This window comes from Grammomys surdaster, unplaced genomic scaffold (assembly GCF_004785775.1).
Source record: "Grammomys surdaster isolate TR1022 unplaced genomic scaffold, NIH_TR_1.0 126131, whole genome shotgun sequence".
Classification (NCBI taxonomy): Eukaryota; Metazoa; Chordata; class Mammalia; order Rodentia; family Muridae; genus Grammomys; species Grammomys surdaster.
In genome coordinates this window covers 2,535,404-2,541,671 of record NW_021620939.1, presented here as the reverse complement: position 1 = coordinate 2,541,671, position 6,268 = coordinate 2,535,404, and the positions used below count along the sequence as shown (strand labels likewise).

Here is a 6,268-nt window from a genome sequence, read left to right as displayed (position 1 = left end):
ATCTATTCAGGGGGCGTGGCCTCCCGGGAAGCCCCCCCAGGGGGCGTGGCGCCTCGCCCCTAGCTTGGTCCAAGGTTCTCTTTCGCTATGCGCACGCGTACTTCCCGAGAGGCGGAACGACGGGCGGTGCGCACAGAGCGCTTCCCGGAAGACGGCGATTGGACCGCAGAGGGAGGGAGCAAAGTGCGCCCGAGGGCGGGGCGCGAGGCGGAAGCGCTGAGGTCAGCTGACAGGGTCTCGTGACGGCCGGGGCGGCGGCCACGCACGCGCGTTGGTGTTCAGCGCTCGCAGCCTGGTCGAAGATGGCGGCGTCCAGAGCGAGCCTCTGAGAGGCAGAGGGAGGAGCGGAGGGGTGGGGGCCGCGGCGCAGGAACCCGCGGCGACAGGCCCCGGCGGGGAAAGGGGAAGCGAGAGGGGACGGGGCCGGCGGCGCCTCATCCCACTTAAGACGTGGAGCCGGCGGCGGGCGGAGCTCGGGCTGGAGCGCCTCCAGCCTCCTGCGAAGGTAAAGCCGCCTCCGGCTCTGGGTTTCTGCGATGCCGCTTCCCACCTTCGGGGACCCGGGGACTCCGGGCAGGGACCACAGGGCGGGCAGCGTTAAGCTGCTGTGGCTCGAGGCTGCTGAAGCAGTGTTCCTCCGCCCTGTGATTCCTGCGCTCGGACCCTCCCCTCCCCCGGCTCTGAGTGACATTTGCCCGGGGCACTGCCCTGGCAGCCCCACCCCTTTCTCTGCCTGGCAGTCTTTTCTCCCATCACTATCCCAGTCCCCCACTTCTCTCGGCAACTCTCCCTGACTTGACTCCACACCTCCTTCCCCTGTGGGCTCCGCCCTCGGGATTCCCTTCTGGATGCCGGCGCCTCCGGTTTTCTTAGGTTAGCGGTCCTCCTTCCTTCCTCCGGGGTCCCGCGTAGACTCGCTTTTTTTTTTCCCCCTCGTCTCAGTTTCGATTTGACGGGAAAGGAGGAGAAGCTGCTCCTCTTTTCCTCAAGTCCTTTATCAAACACCAATTTTCCCCCAAGGCTTTTTCTTCATGCAAAGTAGCCTGGCCTGTTCACTGTTTCCCATGCTGGGCTGTGATTTCACCTCTGAACGCGGCTTTTGGTGTAGGTGAAGCAGCACTTTGGACGCTCAGTGAAGTGGGTGTTCAGAGTACACCTGCGTGCCTTTATCTCCAAAAGCCCTCTATTGTAAGATGCTAAATTAGCCACTCTTGAAACCGTCTCGCTAATCACTTGGTGGAAGGATGATGTAGATAAAAATCGCCCCCTAAGATAGAGATGAACTCCCAAAGGAGTGATTTTTTTTCACTTCTGCGACCTGCTTTTCCCCTTTATTCTACAATTGGGTTTTTGTTTGTTTGTTTTTGTTTCTAGTGCCTCATTGTTTAACTTAATTTAGCTTACAGCATAAACTCCTTTAATTTTCATATATAATGTAAAACAATGTTTAAGTTTCAATATCGTAAATGGTGGCTTTGACCACCGTTTACCACATTACATTAATACCACATTACATTTAGGGACTGCCAGTCCTGGTTGAGAAAACACTGAGTTTACATTTGTTTGAAAACAGGAAGTCCAAAAAATTAAAGGAGAAAAAGAGGAGTCAGAGTTAAGAAACAGGGATGTGAAGGCCTTAAAGCTAGAGTCCTAGGCTAATACCAGCGTTCATATTTGCCTGAGAAGCTATGGAGAGTCTTTTTTTTCTAATGCAGCAGTCGTAGTCTAAATTGTACTAGCAAGCCTAACTGCAAACAAATCAAGTTCTTAAGGTAAAAATTTACTAAAACATGAATGTCTTCAGTAAAAAAGTTATGCACTGGTAGGACGTATGAATTGTTTGGTTAGTCAGGTAGATGATAATAATCTGTTTTTCATAAACTTAGAAGAAAGGTTAATAGTGGAACTTAGTTCCCAATAGATACTAAAGTAGAGTTGAAATCAAAAGAGCATGTTATACCTATGTTGGCCCCATTCCCCCAGCACTTGTAATGACATGGGTGACTTTGAGGTGGCCGTTTCAGACTTTTCTCCTGCTTCTCTGAGGAAAGTGTAAAGAGAGTTAGGCTGCTACATGGCAGCCCAGTTTTGTTTGGTGCTAAGGTTTTGGTCTATTGTCTGGCAGGGTTTAAAGTGCAGTTTTTAGTTCGTTATGTTTGTTTTAGCCTTCACATATTAGGATAATTTTTTTGCACTTAAAATGTTGTTTGTATTTATTTTGTGTGTTTGAGTCCATGTAGCATGTGTGTGGGTCAGAGGGCAGCTTGCAGGAGTGCAGTTTGTTCTTCATTGTGTGAAACCTGAGAATTGAACTCAGGTAGTGAGCTGTAATGGGTGTCTCCATCATGTGGGACTGGAGCATTGAGCTCAGGTTGTTAGGCTCATCGGGAGGCCATTCAAAGTCTTCTCCTCAGCTTTTTTATATAAAATAATTAACATGTTCTTTGGTATCCTGAAATCATTTATACCATTTAGTTTTGATTCTAAGACGGAAGGCTTTGCTCTAATCTTTACAGAGCGGGGTCTGGGGTGTGGAAACAAAAAACTAGACTAACCAAGTTGATCACTTCAGAGATAGCTTAGAGGACTGAGGACACGAGAACCACTGACTCAGCGCGGGCTTGAAGGAGGAGTTGGAGAGGGAGGGGTGAAAACCAGAGGAGGGCTTTTGGACGTGGTTTAAGAGTTCAGCTAGAACAGTTGAAAATGGATGGAAGTGCTAACTTAGACGCTGTTTACACACAAACTTCACTGGGGACACTCCTGGGAAAGATGGGCAAAAGTCTCGCTGAGAGTGTGTCATTGAGACCTGGTGGAGGGGAACAGCAGCAGAGCTTTTAAGAAGGTTGAGAAATTGCTCTAATTCTCTCTCCTTGGGAATAACAAGGTTTAATGTATGTGTGGGAGCCATACATTACCAGCACTATTGATAGTAAAATGTATTGAGCTTAGTGGAATATAGAGAAGTAAGAATATAATGATTAGAACAGAGACTGCATCCCCAAAAGTGCAAGGTCACAAGGAGCACAACACAAGGGTCAAACAGACATTTCTCTAGTTAAATCACCTCTCTCCACAGATACACATTATTTTGCAAAAGAATGAAGCCAGTGGTGCCCTGCAGTTAACTGTTGCAAGAACATGAACCCAGCTCAACTCCTAACAGGGTTACTGTAACCTCTGCACTTGGCCTCACAAAGCAAAGAGATACTCATCTGGTCACAAAATTACTCACCTTTGTTTCCACTACTCTATAGTGTCTGGCTTTCAGTGAAGTAAGACACAGATGAAAAGCTAAAAGGAAGAAAATAAATTCCTAAGAGAGCAGTTATCATAGCTACACTCAGATTGTAGATGGTGGTAGATAATGTTATCCAACAGAGAATAGTCAAATGCTGGATGTGATGAATAATTTCAAAAACAAAAGCACAGCAGAGAGATGCAGCGTGCCTTTTGGGCTTACCTGATGTGTCGCTTAGAGGAAAAAACAGCAGACCTGTATGTAATGTCAGACTCATTCTGTATCATTAAAACACTGATGAAAAACATTCAAAGACTTGGAAATACTGAATTTGGTTCTCAGGACTCAGGCTAGGTTAATCACAACCACCTGTAACCAGCTCCCTCTTCTGGTCTCAGTACCTACATCTGCTTGCAAATACCCCCACACACATACACATAACATTTAAAAACAATAAAAATAAAATTTAAAGGGAGTTTAGATAGCCAGGCCATGATGGTGCACACCTTTAATCCTCACCTTTGTTTCAAGGTGGACTGGTCAGAGCTCTATTAGAATTTATTTATATATATATATATATATATATATATATATATATATATATATATGTATGTGTGTGTAGATATATATACATGTATATCTATATCTGTATATATATATCTCACAAATACACTTGTTTACACACACACATATACACATATATAGTTTATAAGATATATATACAGAGTTGTATAGTGTGCAAGAACCCCTCTCTGAAAGATTAAAAATAAAAGGGAGAAAGATACACCATGAAACCAAAAGATAACTACATTAATAGGCAGAACTGACTTTATGGCATATTATATTGATTATTACAGGCAAGTTCTCCACAAAAATAGACCTCGGTGTAAAACATAAAACTAAAGTATTTCTAGGAGATAGGAAAACAAGTGTTAGAACTTTAGTATTTAGATAGGATACCAAACATATTCGTAAAGGAAAAATATACAGTGTTGAAGTTAGGCCTGGTTCTGTCTCCCAGCCCCATGCTCCCAAAAATAAGACTCAGACTCAAAATACATTTACAAATACCTTGGCCATATAGCTAGGCTCTTCTCTGACAGATATAACTTAAAATATCCCATTTATTCCAGCCTACATTTTGCCATGTGTCTGGTTACCTGTGCTCAGGTACCATGTATCCGTCTTGTCACATCTTCCTGGGTGGATCTTCTGCCTGGCTCTATCCCAGAATCTTTTCTCTCTCCCCAGAATGTCCCACCTCTATTTCCTGCCTAATCTATAGGGCATAGGCTTTTTAATTGACAGTGATGTATGTATACAGTACACAAGATATTCTCTCTACAATACAGATTTGGAAGAAAAAAGATACAAACATTCTGTATGTCAAGAAAATAAGCACACCTCTCTGGTGGTATATAAAGTCAAAAGGCATTCTGTGTGCTTTCCCCAAAAAATCGCTTTGCTATGTTAAATTGAATAAAAACAAGACTTATGAAAAATAGGTTAGGGCCACAGAACTGTGAACTTTACGGTAACATCTAACGCAATGGGCACTTGGAAGCAACATTATTTGGCAGGGATCAGTACTCTGTCATTTTGTTAGTTGCTTGTGGACATGAGCATTGGAAGGAGTCACAGTGTATTGAGTTTCTGTGAAGTTTTTGAAAGGAAATGTAAATGAGATGGGATGTAAAGTTGTATGGTGTATGCACGGATTGTAGCTCTTTGCTCTGTGACATGCATGTACATGCTTTGAGAACTTCTAAGTGGCTGTTCAGCTGAGTACTTATATCTACATTCACCTTATGTTTCCCAGTGATTTATGAAATAGCCCATCAGGAAATCAGGAGTCAAACTCCTTCAGGTGTTGAGTATATGCTAGGCAGACACTCTGCTTCCAAACTATAGCCCCAGCTCAGTGTGCCAGCCATATTGGAATAAGTAAATGATAAATTATCTAAATGGCATTGTGGCAAAACTGACTGCATGCATTTCAATATACAAAGAAATATGGCCACACCACAGTAAGCAATAAAATTGTCAGAGATATGCACCTTTGTATAGAATTAGTTTGTGACAGAAACATGAAAGGGCACTTTTCATCTTGGTGACTTAAATACCACAAGTGGAATCATTGTTAGCATTGTTTTCCAAACCGAAAAAGGTAAGTATAATCTCTCAATTTATAGCAGCTCTAGTACTGGGAAATTGATGTGCATTAAACCCTGTAGAAGATAATTTTGTTTTTTACATTTAAATTGATTAGGTTGTGGGGGTAGCTTATTATGAATAGGCATTCTCCTATGCAAATGAGCACTTGGACATTGAGGACAGATTTTCAACTTTGTGTGTATCTGTCACTGTGTGGTTGCAGTTTGACTGGAAGTGCCTCTGGAGGCCAGAAGAGAGTATTGGGTCCCCTGGATTTGGAGTTTCGGGCAGTTGTGAATTCCTTGATACAGAAACTGAACTCGGTTCAGTCTTCTAGACCAGTGGTTCTCAACCGGTGTGTCTTGACCCTTTTGGAGGTGGAATGACCTGTTCACAGGGCCACCTAAGACCATAGAAAATACAGATACTATGTTACCATTCATAACAGTAGCAAAATTAGAGTTATGGAGTAGCAAAGAAATAATTTTATGGTTGCAGGGGTCAGTACATCATGAACTGTTTTAAAGTTAGGGAGGTTGAGAACCACTATTCTAGGTTATCAGTTCATGCTCTTAACCACTGAGCTATTTCTCCCAGTCCCTAGTTCAAAATTTTAATCAGTATTCCTAACACATTTTCCTTCTGGAGCAGTGTATTTCTGAGTACATGCCAGCCTTAATCCCTCTTGTTATAGAAACTGATTCATAGTCATGGGAACTCCCCAGAGTCACTGATTTAGGGAATATTCTTTCAGCAACTAGCTGAAGCCAGGGTATGGTAATGGTCATATTCGTTGACTTAAGACAGAGTTACCTGTGAAGAGGTGCATTCAGTGTAGCATACTTACACTTATTTCTGTGTGCTCTTAACTTT

At 43.3% G+C, this 6,268-nt stretch overlaps 1 protein-coding gene across 2 annotated transcripts in view; it reads left to right on the top strand.

Moving 5' to 3' along the window:
* The first annotated feature begins 276 nt into the window (after window positions 1–276).
* The window catches only part of Dnajc13 (DnaJ heat shock protein family (Hsp40) member C13), a 105,739-nt gene continuing 99,747 nt past the window's right edge, over window positions 277–6,268 (top strand). The window contains exon 1 of one of the 2 annotated variants that reach the window (XM_028756581.1): window positions 277–505. The gene's annotated coding sequence lies outside the window, so the exon portion shown is untranslated. The remainder of the gene's footprint in view (window positions 506–6,268) is intronic. The other variant, XM_028756582.1, reaches the window with a different exon arrangement.